Below are 16,802 nucleotides of genomic sequence, written 5' to 3'. Positions count from 1 at the left end.
ACTTACTTTTTCTTTCCACTCTCCTAATAAACCAAACTCTTTTTTCTGCTCGTTCACATCAGTGACTGACACTCAGAGAGACAGACAGTTACATTCACAGACACAAAAAAAGATACATACAAACACACATTTCCTGTTTAATTTATTTATGTCTCCTTTTCTGCCCTCTTCACTGAATATATTCCTTTGACTCATGGTGAGGTCCCTGCAAAACATAGCTTTGATGCTTTGTTCTGGTAACAAGAAGTGGGAGTTGTGTTTATATACTTTTTTTTCTACAAGATAAACAGTGTAAAAGAAAGAAACAACAAATGTATCCAGAAGGCTCACTCAGTGCTTTGATTAAAATCAGGTCAAATCAATGCACCTTTTAAAGTGTGAGAGCTGCTAACTTATGTTTACATGGACCTGGAAAGGACTTAACATACTGGTTATTTTTAAAAATTCAGAGCCAAAGAGGAGTAAAATGAGCAATAGAAATCCATTTTAATTGGGTTGCGATGGATAACTAGAAATAGTATTGCAGCCTAGAGGGACAGAGGAAAAAGATTAAGATCTCTTGAGATGACTGTAAATTATCTTCTTTCTATATAAAGCATTACATGTAACTATATAAAGAAGATAATTTACAGTCATCACAAGAGATCTTAATCTTTTTTCTCTGCCCCTCTGGACTGCAATACTGTTTCTGCTATTTTAATGGGTTGCAAATATTTGCACAAAACTGGCCAGACAATACTTAAGCCAAATGAAAAACATTACTTTCCCATCATTCTGCAGCAGCTTATCCGAAAATGATAGCCACGTTTTTAAAATTCGTAATTGATTATGTGTGCCCCAGGTTTTCCATGCCCACCTTAAAACATCTAAGGACTTGATTTTCAGAAGTTCTGAGGACTCAGCATTTACTGGGTTTCAGTTGGAGCTGTAGGCCTGTCGCACCTCTGAAAATCAAATGCTTCGGGGCCCAATTCAATGGTGTAGTCAGTTACATCAGAACCAAGTGGGTGTAAACTGCTACCATTCTGATAGGATAGCATTTTGCACTAGTCAAAACGACCACATAAGATACAATCGTGAAATGAGTCCTTTGAAGTCAATGGGAGTTATATGTGTATAGCGAGGGCAGAATTTGGACCTTATGAGCATTACAACTAGATGATGATATGGTTGTGTTTCTACGTAACTATTCCTTTTTTATTAGTCAGTCCTGTAAGACCTAGTATAAGAATTGATGATAATCTCCAGCCTTCTATTGATTGTGTGGTAAGGTAGGCGCGCTTGCATACTGTGACATTCTATACCTTGGGGAAGCGTGCTGTAACCCCCATATTCCTCATTTTCATATAATCATGATCTTACGTATAAAGCATGCCTTGTAAGGTATCAGGGGAAAGGTTATAATCTGCTAAAAGTAATTTCTCTATCCATATATGTATATCATTAAAGCATATGAAGTATAACAATTGTGTAGTATGGTTGTCACTAAAACATGCTGTAAGTTGGGGAAATCAGTCAGATAGTAGCTCCCCAGAGGGAACATCAAGGAAAGTAACCAATGCCCGGGCAGGGTGTCAATCAACCCATCAACAACCATTGTCCAGCAAGAGACCTACAATTCAATGACTCACTTGCATGAGGCCACACCAGGGGATTTGCTCAACTTTGCTTGGAGAGACTCAGTAATGTTCACCTGACTCTGAAAAAGAGGGGGGGGGGGCAACGCCAAGAGGGAAGAAAGGACATGATAAAAGGAAGAGACGTTTGCCATGTTCTTCCTGTCTCTTCCACCTACATCTACAGACACCACCATTACCAAGTGACTGAAGTGCTGATCAAAGGGGAGAGTCTGGCTGAAGAGCAGCCAGCCTGTGGTGAGAACCATCTAAGTTTGTAAGGACATTGAAAGTGTTAAGATCAGCTTAGAATGCGTTTTGCTTTTATTTCATTTGACCAAATCTGACTTGTTATGCTTTGACTTATAATCACTTAAAATCTATCTTTGTAGTTAATAAATCTGTTTGTTTATTCTACCTGAAGCAGTTTGTTTGGTTCGAAGCGTGTCAGAAAGTCTCCTTGGGAGAACAACCCTGGTACATATCAATTTCTTTGTTAAATTGACGAACTTATATAAGCTTGCAGCATCCAGCGGGCATAACTGGACACTGCAAGACGGAGGTTCCTAGGGTTGTGTCTGGGACCAGAGATATTGGCTAGTGTAATTTGCTTGCAAGTAGCTGGGAGCAGCTTACATGCCAGAGGCTGTGCGTGAACAGCTCAGGAGCGGGGGTTCTCACAGCAGAGCAGGGTAAGGCTGGCTCCCAGAGTCAATGATTGGAGTGGCCTAGCAGATCACCGGTCCAGATAACACCAGAGGGGAACGTTACACATACATTTTATACTATTAAGCTTTAGTTCTAAATTATACTATCCTTCAGAAAAATCAGTAAGATAACCAGTCTTTCAATACATCATAGCCTACTACAAATACATTTTAAAAGGATATTTTCTTTACAACGTAGTAAGTTATATTTGGTGCTGTTAAGTGCTGTTAAACAGCTGATGTCCATTTCCGAGGAGGCTGTGTTTCAGTGTGATGTGCAAAGTGATTCCTATATAGCTCTTACCTACCTCACAAAAGCATTGTAAGGCCTAATTTGTTAACATTTGTAAAGCACTTAGAGATTTTCAAATGAAAATCACTATAGAATTGTAATGAGCTATTACAATGAATATTATTTCATTGAAAACATGCATTACAACTTTCACGAGATCAAATTAATCTCAACAGACCTTCAACATTTTTAATCACAAAAACGGCTATCCTGTGCATCCCTCTATTTTTCTATATTCAACATTATATGGATATCAGTTATTGGATATATTAATTTCCATATGGTTCTATTGTTTTAATTATGGGTAATTCTTTAAATAAATATTACAATTGTACAATGTATAAGTATTATTATTATATTATTATTTAGTGTTTATCTTACTGCAGCATCCAGAGTGCCAGTCAGGATCAGGATCCCATTGTGGTAAACATGGTTCAAACATATATAAAGATACAATTCATTCCCCAAAGCGCTCACTACTTTATATACGGTAGAACTGGAAATGTTTGCTGTAAATTAATTGTTGGTATATTCACTGATATGAAAATGCATACTAATTAATTGACATTATCATGCAGAAATTCTTAAACCAATGCCCATGGCTTACCAGTGGTCCTTAGTGCACTGCCTGGTAGAATATAGAATGAAGCATTTTGTGACTTAAACAGTAGGAGATTATGGTGATGAAGTGGGTAATGACAGTTGTCTCTCATACAAAATAGGCCACAGAATAAAAAGAGTTGGAGATCTATCTTGCAAACTTCAGCACTTGCCTGAGAAAACTTGTTAGGAGCATGAAAATAGTTTTGACCTAAAATGTACGGGCACTAAAATAATTAATTTTACAATATTTGTTCATCTTGTAATTTATTATTCAGATTAAAAACACAATAAAAGACACAAAACCATCTAGCAAGCAATACTGAAAATACTGTATACTAAAATGTTTCTGAAAGATGAAAACTATGAAGATTAATATCAGCTTTATTTTTTTTAAAGAATTTATGATGTATGAAATTATTTCATTTTTTTCCATGTGCTTCAAAGGCATGTTGAGGTTTCCAGGATTTTATAAATAGTAAATGGAATTTTTAAAGATTTCCTGATTCCTGAGCCCACCCACCCCTTCTTTTGAAGACACTGAAAAGTGCATCTACAAGCTTTTCCTTCTATGTGATTGCATTGGTCTTTGTAAAAAATAATAAATACAGGGAAGGCTAGAGGGCTAACCACATAATTAAGCATGTTACGCTCAGGAAGAAAACAGATATATTTCAACATATTTACTTCTGGAAAATATTTTGTTTTGTTTAATAGTTTTTTAATTGATATTTACTAGCATGTTTACAAAGCACATGGTGAAGATTTCAGGTTTAACTCTGGAGTACCTGTCAGTTATATTTTATTTCAGTCCTTTCTGTGGTATTGGGCCCTCTCCTGTAGTCCTTTCTGACACAAAACTCCCATTTGCTGCAATATGAATTTTGCCTCTGTAAAGATGGTTTTGCTATTTACTTCTTCCTATTATCCAAGTTAGGGCCCAGTCCTAATTGTATTAAACTCATTGTTTGTACTGCTGTTGACTGGTCAGAACAGGATCAGGTGTGTAGGTTGTGTGCCACAGGTTTATTGGTGATATAGGACCAAATACTGAGATCCTTAAATCAAGGCAGACACTCACAGAATTCAATAGGAATTTGGTCAAGTTGGACTGTAGAATTTGTGGTCCATAGGTGGTCAATAGTTTCACACAAGTGCCCTGAGAACCTTTATCTCAAGAGATAATAAAATAACTTTCATTTCCACACATTAGAATCACAAAGATACGAACACCAGAGTTACGGATTTACCAGTCAACTGGACACCATGTGGACTCTGAAGTAATCAGGCAGCAGTGGAGACAAAACAAAAACAAAAAAACCCTGCAGCAAATACTGTATTGCCTTGGGGGCTCAGGGCTTCAGCCATGGAGCGGCCGGGGGGTTAGGGCTGCAGCCGCATGGTGAGAGAGGTCAGGGCTCCGGGTGGGGGCTCAGGACGTCTGACCCTCAGAAGCAGCAGGGCTCAGGGCTTTAGATCCAGGGGAAGCACTGGAGCTCAGGGCTTCAACTCCCTTTCCAGCTTCAGCTCTGCAGGGGTGTGCTGGGGCTCCAGCCCCGTGGCTCCGTTCTTGGCTTCAGCCCCACTGGGGGTGCCGGGGCTCAGGACTTTAGCTACACGGGGAGTGCCGGTTTCAGCCCCAGCGCTCCCCCTGTAGCTAAAGTCCTGAGCCCCGGCGTCCCCCCCGGCTGAAACCGGGAGCGGAGCCATGGGGACCCCTGAGCCCCAGCACCCCCCGCGGGGCAGAAGCCAGGAATGGAGCTGCGGAGCTGAAGCTTCAAGCCATGGTGCCCCCCGCGAGGCTGAAAGCGGGAGCGGAGCCACGGGGCTGAAGCCCTGAGCCCCAGCGCTCCCCCCAGGTCTAAAGCCCTGAGCCCTGGCTCCCTCCACCCTGCAGCTGCAGCCCCAACCATCCGGGGCTGAAGTCTGTAATGTCTTGTTCAGAGTTATGCACACCCTCCATTCCTGAGGTGTCTGTAACTCTGAGGTTCTACTGTACTTGCAATTTGATGTTCACAATTATCTGTCTTTAGTCAGAATGAACTATCATAATTCATCATACTCATTATTCATAAAGAGCAACTTATGGTATTTCCACATTTTGTTCACCCTGCCAGCCATTTTTAAGAGACATTGATGGATGATGGGAATGGATATTAAAGGATATTTGCCTGGCCCAATATTCTCACGATGGTATGCACTTCTTGATATTATTCTCACTGCTGTTGCATGATTACAACCACATAACAGAAAGATCAGCCATTGGGAGAGATGTTTTCCAATAAATTGTGAAGGTTTTCACACTCAGGGAGACCTAAGTGGACTGCATTGAACCTGGAAATTCCTGGGGGACAAATAGAACTTTCTTCTGGGATTAGAATAATAGTCTGTTGTACATGTCTTTAAATAAATGTTCATCTACAGAGAACAAGAATCTCCATTAGCTTAGACCAGCCATCTCAATTGTTTTGCTTGTACAGAGGTTGGGGGGTGGGGAGGAGAAGGGAATACCAAAAGGAAGAAAACCAAACGTCATTGTATTTATATTTTATAACTGCAGATTAGTTATTTCTTTGTAACAAGAGCTGACTAGTGGAAATCAGGACTAGCTATGGATATAGGGGCACCTATAAAATAAAATGCTGTACTTTACATACATCAGTGATCATTTTAACATTTTAAAACTAAAAACAGGGCTCCATTTTCTAATTATTGACAAATTCAAGGAAATTAATAGTTTAAATATATTTGAAAGCCCCTTTACACTCTAAACCTTTTAGTGCAGGGACTATCAATTTCTGTATGGTTGCTCAGTGCCTAGCACAACGGGACCCTGGCTGAGTTGTAGTCTCTAGGTGGTACTAAAAAGTACAGTCAGTAATAATAACAACAACTGTAAAAATCTCAGAATCTTCATCATTTCAACAGCTTTCCCTGTGAAAATCTGTTAGTGCTCCTGTATGAGATTGAAACAAAGAACGACCTGCAAACTCTTATTAATCTTATGGCATGTCTACACTACAAACTTAAGTTGACTTTATGTAAATCGACATCTACCCTCCAAATTAGTTATGTCGATCGTGGGTGTTCAAACCACGCTCATTGTGTTGGCAGAGTGAAGCCTCACTAGCAGCACTTGCATTGATGCACAGAGCAGTGCACCATGAGTAGCTATCCCACACTGCAACTAGCCACAAGGGATTTTGGGAAGGGCTTGCAATGCCTCATGGGACAAAAACTTTGTCACAGGTGATATGGGAACATGGCTTCAGCTTCCCTCCCTTCCCTAATCTCAATGGCAAACAACCCATGTTTTTTCATGCCTTTTTTCAAAAGCCTGGCTTAGCCACGCATATGCCAAAGCTCAAGAAGCATGGACTCTGCTCAGCTGTGCACTCTTGTGTTGTCAGCATTACAAACACCTGCCTCATGCCTTGTCCTGCAGTATTTCCAGAGCTGAAACATGACCCACTGCACAGAACATTGCGATGTCACACAAGCAGCCCTGCTGCAAGCCATAGAGCGAAACAATTCCCAGTTGCTGGTGGCAGTTGCGCATTGGCTGAACATGGCTGAGCATCATTTCTGGTCCCTGGAAACAAGAACTCACTGGTGGGACCGCATCATTGTGCAGCTATGGGATGTTGAGCAGTGGCTGCAGAACTTTTGAATGTGGAAGGCCATTTTCCACTTTTTGTGCAGAGCTTTCCCCAGTCCTGAAGCACAGCAATACCAAAATGAGAGCTGTTCTGACAGTGGAGAAGCGAGTGGCGATTGCTCTATGGAAGCCTGCAATGCCAGACTGTTGCCTGTCAGTGGGAAATCAATTCAAAGTTGGTAAATCCACTGCGGGAGCTGTTGTGATCCAAGTGTGCAGGGCCATTAATAGATTTCTGCTAAGAAGGGTAGTGACTCTGGGCATAGTGGATGGACATAGTGGATGGTTCTCCTGCAATGAGGTTCCCTAGCTGCAGTGGGATGACATATGGCATGCATATCCCTATCCTGGGTACCAGACCACCTTGGCAAAGAGTACATAAACCAAAAGGGATACTTTTCAGTGGTGTTGCAAACACTGGTGGGTCACAGGGGCACCGACATCTGTGTGGGATGGTCAGGAAAGGTGCACATCTTTAGGAACACAGGTCTGTTCAGAAAGCTGCAAGCAGGGACTTTCTTTCCAGATCACAAAATAACCACTGATGATGTTGAAATGCTAATCGTGATCTGGGAGATCCAGCCTACCCCTTGCTCCCATGGCTCATGAAGCCGTACACTGGCCACCTGGACAGCAGTAAGGAGCGGTTCAGCAATAAGCTGAGCAAGTGCAGCATGGTGGTGGAATGTGCCTTTGGACATTGAAAAGGTCACTGGCACTGTTTGCTTACTAGGTTAGACCTCAGTGAAAGCAATATCCCCATTGTTATTGCTGCCTGCTGTGTGCTCCATAATATCTGTGAAACAAAGGGAGAAAAGTTTCCACTTGGCTGGGGCATCGAGGCAGATAATTTGGCTGCTCATTTTGAGCAGCCAGATTCCAGGGCCACAAAAAGAGCCCAGCAAGAGGCTCTGTGTCTCCATGAGGCTTTGAAAACCTATTTCAGCAATGAGCCACAGTAATGTGGGACACTGTGTTGTGCCTTCCCAAACCATCCACAACATTACCTTAGTTCCCCTGTAAGCCCCCCATCTCCACCCCGCCACCCCCACCCCCTCATATCTGGAGTAAATAAAAGGCATTTTTGTTTCTCAAAATGGTTTCTTTTATTATGCATACACAAAGACACAGAAGGAAAATAAAATTAAGGTAACCTTCGGCAAAAGGGATAACACTGGGAGGAGAGAAACAAAGTCAGCTTGTTTACAGATGCACTGCACTCCTAACCGTCAAAGGTCTTGGAAGGGGCGTCTTCTGTTCTTTGTACCCTCCCCTGGGGTTGAATGGAAGGGATACTGTACCTCCTCACCCCCACCTCATGAAATGTTTGTGGGAGGAGGATTGTGAACAGGGTGATGCTGGCAGGCAGTTCTGCAAAGGCTTCAAAGGGAGTCTAGCATCAAGCTGCCTTTCCTGAAGTTCAACCACTTGCCTCAACATGTCTGATTGGTCCTTCATAATCTGCAGCATCTCCTGTTTTACATGTCCATGTCTAGTTTCTCGGAGAGTGAAATCCTCCATGATCTGAGCTCCATCTCAGTTGTCCCAGAGGTGTTCATTATCTTGCGGAACATGTCCTCCTGAATCCTCTTTTTCTGTGTTCTAATTTGAGAAAGTCTCTCTCCCAGTGTGGAGGATGCGTCAAAGGACAAACTTTCTGCTGTGAGGCATACAAAGCACAAGGCAACCATTGTCATGCATACATCGTTTCTTGTGCAAGATTGATATTTTAAAAAAATAAACCCTTATTACATTTCACTGCAAGCTACAATGTAATCAGAATCCCTAGCTATTCCATGAGTTGGTTTGCTGCTCCAGCCATGGTGAGCATGACTCCAAGGCATGGGTGACAGGTCTTGTGTTGCAACTTTTGGCAAACCCGCATTGGGAGCACAGTTAGGCAGTTAGCACAGTTAGCAGAGTCCCCCTCCCCCTAGCAACATGGTCGGTGCTTGAGAAGAGGCACCAGCATTAAGCCTCCTAAATATATTTTTTCCCCAAGGTGGCCTGGGGGTACGTGTGGAAGACACGGTAAGCCCTCCCCTCCTTTTCTTAACACTGCCCGTAAAAGATGGCTTTCCAACCACAGCAAAATGTGGTTATGGGACCCAGATTTCACTATACTGGGGTGGATCACTTGTTCTATTGTTTGCGGTTTGAGTACTTGTATTGAAAATTTCCCCCATTTCCCTAGGTGATCCTCAATGATATCAGTCTCCTGAGGTTACCAGAGGCAGCAAGGGAGCAGATGCTGTAAGCGTCTGGGTACAGACCTGGTCCTTATACTGCTATATTGTGTGCCACAATTATGCCAGCAGAGTTAATACTGGAGTGACGAGGAAATGTGTCCTACCATGGTGGAAGAAACAAGGCAGCCCTCCACAGAAACCTTCTGCAAAGAATTGCAGAGTACCTCCACAAAAGTTTCCTAGAGATCTCAGTGTAGGATTCCCAGGCCATCCCAGTGCACATAAACAGTCTTTTTTGGGGATCACCCGCAGCATAGGTGGAGCAGTCACCGGCAAGCAGATACCCACTGCATATTATTTTTTGTTCTGATTAAACATATAACATAATAAAATCTAACCCCTACAGTTTGACTGGAAATGTATACTCACCAGAGGTGCCTTCCCTAGCATCAAGCTTGGCCACCACTTGGTCCTGCAAACAGCGGGGCTCCAGGGTTAAAAACAGGTCCTGGCGGTTGGGGAGAATGGATCCACTGCTCACCTGTCTCTCATTCTCCTCCTCCTCTTCCTTATCAACAAAGTCCTACTCATTGTTGCCTGAACTGGCCCGGGACTCAGACTCCTGGGAGTAATGGTGGGGTCGCCATCAAGAATTACGTGAAGTTCATTGTAAAAGTAGCATGTCTATGGGGCAGAATCAGAATGACCATTCACCTCCCTTGTCTTCTAGTGGTATGCTTGCCGAAGTTCCTTTATTTTCACATGGCTCTGCTGTGTGTCCCTGGCGTAGCCCTTCTCCCCCATACCCCACACAGTCTTTGGATAGATGTCAGCCTTTCTTCTGCTGGATTGCAGCTGTGCCTGCACAGATTCTTCTCCCCACACAGTAACAAGATCCACCACCTCCCGAGTACACCAGGGTGCAGCGTGTTTGGGGCATTGAGTCTCCACGATCAGGTGTGCTGGCAAGCTCTCCACGCTGATCAATCAGGAAATGAAAATTCAACATTTCCTGCGGCTTTACCAGGGAGGGGCTGTTTCCTGTGCACCTGGCTGCCATGCAGTGGAGTTGAAAATGCTCTCCAGAGTGGTCACAGCAGAGCACTGTGGGACACCTCCTGGAGGCCAACTAATTCAAATTACACAACACAGTGTCTACACTATCTTTATGTTGAATTAAGCACTATGCCTCTTGTGGAGATGGAGTACAAAAGTCAACTTTACAAGTGACTTAGGTCGGTGGAAGTGACCCTGGTAGTATACATCATTAGGCTGACTTAAGACGACTTCCAGCAACCTAAGTGTGTAGTGTAGACCAGGCCTTATAGGATCTAGCTCATAGTGTGTACAAAAAACAAACAAACAAACACACACACATAGAGGTAAGGTGATTATTCACCTTAAATATCCCTTGGTTTGAGATAAAAGAAATAAAAAATATCTAGATTGGCATAATTTCCTAGTTACCAAACATAATCTATTATATTGTGGGTAATATGGCTTCAGGACATATTGCATTTCCTTTCTGAGCTTCATTGGACACTGGGGGAATGATGCAAGTGTCCTTTTGTCTCCCTCCATCCCAATCTATCCTTCTACAACCTGCCCACCCTTTCTCCCCTGATAGATCTCCAGCCCTGCTGAGGGTTCTCTATGTCATCCAGAGGAAGTGGAAAAGTTGTTGCAGAAGCATCTGATTGCTGTTTTCCATGTGGGAGGGTGTCTTTGGAGGAAAATGGAGCTTTAGTGCAACTTTGCTGTCTGACTAACATGAAAGTCAAATAATTCCTTGGAAACTACTGTACAGAGTATTGAGAAGGTGCAAGGATATTGCAAAACATCTGAGCAGCCTAGAAATGCATTGTTTTCTTTTTGGAGTACAATGTATTCCTATACCAAAGAAACTGTGAGCTGGAAATATAGGATGTGTTTTCAGAAAATGAAAAATGCTCAAATGCCATAACTACAGAGCCTAAACAAAACTACATGTGTTCTTGGAAAGAATAAACAGACTGCAACTATCTCCAAACGAACCTAATTTTGTAAAGAATCAACATGACCTTTCTAGCAGGCTTTACGATTGCAAGAGAACTAGTTTGGTGAAGTCAGCCACTCAGCCCTAAATATTTATAGTACAAAAATAAGCCATTTTTAGAACCTGCATTAATTCCTGATTGCCTTTGAGATCAGACTGTGTTAAAGATGTTTGTATTTTCATTTAATTCATATTAATTTTGCATGTTTTCCTGTATGTATTGTTCCTAGTTTTATTATGTAAATATCATTACTGTTTTTTTTAATGTTTCCTTGTTATTCAGACCCTGTTGTTAGTGCATACAAATGCATTAATCTTTTGTTTCACCTGCCTTGGTGGCCTGCAAATAACTCTGCTCTAGGCCACTGAGCAAAGCACATTGTTGTAATGTAGCTTTGAGGTTACAAAGTTTGAGATTCTGTGGCAAACATGGGTTCCTGATCAACCACAGATAGAAAAAGGCACTTCAGGCCACAGTTTTCACCAGAAAGTCAAGGAATTGCAACAAAGCGAAAATGACCTCAAGGCATCAAATGAAGGTGTACTCACAACACCTTCCATCCTTACATGTTTCCCCTTACATCAGAATTACCTCCATCTTATTTGGCCTGAGATTTGCTGCCATCCATTCCCCCATATATTTCAGGCAGGGTGTGGCCCAGAGAACACAGTATCCAGCTCTGATGTCTAAAACCAAATAGGTAAATATTATAACTGAGAACTGTTAGGAGCATCTGAGACCTAAATGGCAGAATCTTTCTGTAACACACTAGTTCCTAGGAGAGTCATTGTAATTGGGCTTGCTGCCACCATCCACTTTCTAGTTTAATAGCCCTTCATTGCTGAATAAAAACTTCTCAATCTCCCTTATATATCTGTTATCACGGAATTGCAGGTGGTCCAAATTCAGGGTGTTTTTGTAGTGTATTTCCTTATAACTTAGTTCACTTAAATGCAGTCAACAGAAAGTGTGCTGAGACTGCTATCACACTTTTTTTATTCAACATGTCTGGGGGGACATTTCGTTCTGATTTTCAATATTAATTACATTAGGCTGCTGTGTGACTAGCTCATTCAGTTCTAGGCATTTCAATAGAAGACAGATGTAGACAAATAGAATGGAATTCTGAGAAAAGCTACAAAACATTTCAAGGGCTAAAGGGAGTAATTTGTGAGGAATGATTAAAGAAACTAACTGTGCATAACTTGGCTAAACAATGCCTCAAGGGGGGGTTGGGTGTGGCAGATGCATAAGTGATTGTTTAAGGACCATGTTTGGTATTCCATGACGTTCATGGATTTATAATTATAATCCATAAATATCTACATTCCAGTTGGGTGATAGGTGCTTTGTAAATGTAGATGAAGAGATTATGTAGCATTTTTACCCGTTCAGTAGGTTTGGCACCATCTTTCCTAGAGTTATAAATTAGTTCACATCGTAAGAAAATGCATTATTCTCTACCTCGTTAACCAGCTTTACGTTGGTGTAACTCCAGCAAAGCCAATGGAGATACACCAGTGTAAAACTGGTGTAATGAGTGGAGAATTAGACCTGAAATATAGCAACACTAAAAAAAATTCTATGAAGTAGCATAATGTTCCATGAATCTATGAATATAAATATCTCTTACTATATAGAGAATAATTTTGTGTCTTCAGAACTCACTGGAAAAGAACAAGAAGCAATAAATTTGAGATCCTAATGTGAAACGCCTTTATCCATATTTTGGCATCTAAATAAGTAGCCTAATTCATAGATATGCTGAGCATAGCAGCTCCCATTGATTTAAATGATGCTATACACTTGAATCAGAGACGCAGAATCTAACCTTTAGTCTGAATCTTCTCTCTGAACAGCTGACAGATTTAGGGCTTGTCTTCACTACCACACTAAATTGGTGCCATTGCGATCAATGCAGCAGCATCGATTTAGCGCATCTGGTGAAGACGTGCTATGTTGATGGGAGCACACTCTCCCATCAACATAATTATCCACCTCAATGAGAGGCAAAAGCTATGTCGGTGGGAGAGCATCTCCCGCCGACATAGCGTTGTGTAGACACTGTGTTAAGTTGATGTAAGTTACGTCACTGAGGGGGATGTTTTTTTCACACCCCTGAATGACGTAACTTACATCGACTTAAGCGGTAGTGCAGACAAACCCTTTGTCTTGTTATGTTAATTAAGTGGAGGAGCCTTGGGAAAGGCTGCTTCCCATTAGACTAGTTCTCATGCTCTGATTAAGTGGTCTAGGCATCTGATTGCTGAAATCAAATGATTTATCAAAAAGTTGTAGTAATCATTGTACTTTTGGGAAGTGGTAAGTTTTAAATCCTGTGAACATTTGTTTATAGTGTTTCCAGAAATACACAACAGGTGGTGCTAAAAGATTAAATTAGTAATCTTCATTTCCAGAAAACCCAAGAAAGAAAGAGAAGGCTTAATTTTTTGCACAGGAGATATTATATTAATGCTTCTAGAAGGAATAAGAGGCCATTGTGAACCCAAGCTCTAGTCTTAGAATTAACGAGAATAGTACTGGTATAATGAAAACAGAATATTATGTGTACTTAATTAGAGAAAGGAGATCTGTCCATTTGATGATGATGGAGACATTAAGAAGTTTAATTTTAGTTGTGCATGAAAATCACTTTTGAAAACTGAAGTCACCAGCAATATATGACACTCTTTATATTTAGCACCTACTCATTTAGGACTTGATTCAATGTCCAATTAAATTAAGGGGAAAGATTTCAATTGATTTGAATGGATTTTGGATCAGGCCCATAAACTATGGCTGAACTGCACTGTAAGTCTTGAGAAACATTTATTTTGGTTATAGAGCCTATTGTTTGTATTTCTCTGCTCTCTTTTATTACTAAAAAGATCTGCATCAAACCGGATCTAAGGGCCCATTCTAGGTAAAAAAATATTTGCAGCCAAGCTGCATATCAAGCAGGAGTCACTCCAAGTCTGTGCTGGAAGTAACTCTCTTGATGTGGCCATGCACAAGACCTCAGTGATACATCCTCATAGTTCAGTTGCTGGAGTTCTAGCCCCAGCCCCCCATCTGAAATCGATAGCTTTTGGGAAGACTTTTTTTTTTTAATAGTCTTTTTGCCTGTTTGGCTCATCTTTCTGTCCCTGATTAACATGTGTTCAGGGGTCTGTCATTGGAAGCCATCCCTGGAGATGGATAGAATGTATCTATTTTAGTTTTTTACTCTCTTTATACTACAAGGTGGTTCTTTTGATATTTCCGCCTGCTGAAACATGAAGCATGAAACTTATAACAAGTTCAACTCAAGTTCACTGGATACAGAGAGTATGTTATCCTGGGTGTATAGACTTGAGCCATGTCTACACTACAAACTTTGGTTGACGCAAGTTACATCAGCATAAAGATGCTGCAATTATTATATCACTTGTGCGTGTGCATACTTGGCTTCTTGCATCAGCGCTGTGCATACTCACCAGGAGACCTTGTGTTGATGTAGAGTGCAGTGCACCATTAATAGGTATTCCAGTATGCAACCCACCACTGCCCAGTGCACTGGCTCTTGGAAAGTTTTGGCCCTGCATGGTTGGGCAGAAACGAGTTGTGCAGGGATGACTGCGAGCCAACTTTCCAGTGTGCAACTGTCTCCATCTCATAATGTCATCTAAAATCCCATCATTTTTGCATCTTTTTTAAAAATCTCACAAACCTGCATGATCCTCCTCACTATCCACCATCTCTGACAGAAGCATGGAGTCTGCACAGATCTGCACTATTGTCATTAGCATTGTAAGCAAAGGACAAACCATCCTCCGCTATTTGCAGAGCCAAGAACCAAATCAGCAGGGAACATGATGATTTCTTGGGGGACAGATTACTGTGGGACATAGCAAGAACCAAATCAAGGTTGTTGATGGCATGTATGGAGGAGCTGCCAATGGTGGAGCACTGTTTCTGGATCCAAGAGACAAGCACTGACTGGTGGGGTCTCATTGTAATGCAAGCTTGGGATGACAAGCAGATGCTGCAAAACTTTTGGATGTGCAAGACCAGATTTTTAGATCTGTATGCTAAGCTTGCCCCAGCCCTCCAGCACAGGGACACCAGAATGAGAGCTGCCCTGCCAGAGGGAGAAGGAAGGGATGATCACACTGTGGAAACTTGCAATGACATTTTGTTACCAGTCAGTGGGAAATCATTTTGAGAGGGAAAATCCACATGGGGGCCATTGTCATGCAAGTGTGCAGAGCCATTAATCATCTCCTGCTAAGCATGACTGTGACTCTCAGCAATGTGCAGAACATAATGGATGGATTTGCAACAATGAGGTTTCCAAACTGCAATAGAGCAATAGATGGCACGCATATCCCTGTTTTGGCACCAGCCCACCTTGTCACAGAGTACGTCAATAGAAAGGGTTAATTTTCTATGGTTATGCAAGCATTGGTGGATCACTGGGAATGCTTCACTGACATCAGTGTTTGCTGGTTAGGAAAGGTGCATGATGCTTACATCTTTAAGAACACAGGACTGTTCAGAAAGCTGCAAGCAGGGACTTTCTTCCCCAATCAGCCGATTACCATTGGTGATGTTGAAATGCCAGTAGTGATCCTGGAGACCCAGCCTTCTCCTTGCTCATGAGGCTGTACACTGGCCACCTCGACAGCACCCAAGAAAGATTCAACTACCATGTCAGCAGGTGCAGAATGACAGCTGAATGTTCTTTTTGTAGACTGAAAGGATTCTGGCATTGTTTACTCATAAGACTGGGTCTCAGTGAAAAAATCATCCCAATTGTTATAGCTGGCTGCTGTGACCTGCAGCATATCTGTGAAGCAAAGGGGGAAAAGTTGCTGTGAGGGTGGAAGTGGAGCAGCTGTCTGACGAGTTTGAAAAGCCAGACACAAAGCTATTAGAAAAGCTCAGCGTGGAGCTATACGGCTCAGTGAGGCTTTGAAAGAACACTTTAACAGTGAGCCACATTAAAGCATTGTGGTGAACTGTGCTTTACCTGGCCCTGAAGTTTTGGGGCCTGTTACTGATTGTGTAGTGGTTGGTGCACATCTATGAATATAGCACTATCAACGCACCTATTAATTTTGCAGTGCTTGCTGTATATTTATGATTATTAGACTGGGTCACTGATCCTATTAGCTGTATCCTGCTGTACAGAACAAGTAAATGGGTGTTTTCAGACACTCTGCAGCTTATGTTGTGAATTAATAAAGCTGAATTATTTTCCAAATCGATTTTTTTCTGTAACAAAACCAGTGCAAAGAAAAATCTGTGCAATTTAAAAGCAAATACATTAAAAAGGTAATAAATTCATGAAACAGAACTTATCAAGGGGGAATAACATTCATGTCCATTTTACTTACACATACAGCAATGGTGGTTTCCACAGGTCAGTGTATGTGAAGATGTGGTTGTCCTTACCGTTCCCTGGGGTGGAGTGGTTGGGGTATGGATGCAGCCCTGGATGCTCTGTGGAATGTTAAGGGGCGGGGGTGTAGGGAGGTGCTGTAATGGAGTTCTTCATGGACTAAAAAAGGGAGGCAAGCCCATGATTGTTGAATCTGTAGCTCCACCAGAGTCTGCAGCATCTGTGTTTGCTGCCAGAGAAGCACCACTATGTCCTGGTGTATCTCCCTCTCCTCTTCCTGCTGGGACTCCTGGGCCTTTTCCCTGTCTCCTTTTTCCTTCT

This window comes from Trachemys scripta, chromosome 1, assembly GCF_013100865.1.
Source record: "Trachemys scripta elegans isolate TJP31775 chromosome 1, CAS_Tse_1.0, whole genome shotgun sequence".
Lineage (NCBI taxonomy): Eukaryota > Metazoa > Chordata > Testudines > Emydidae > Trachemys > Trachemys scripta.
This window is presented reverse-complemented; position numbering follows the sequence as displayed.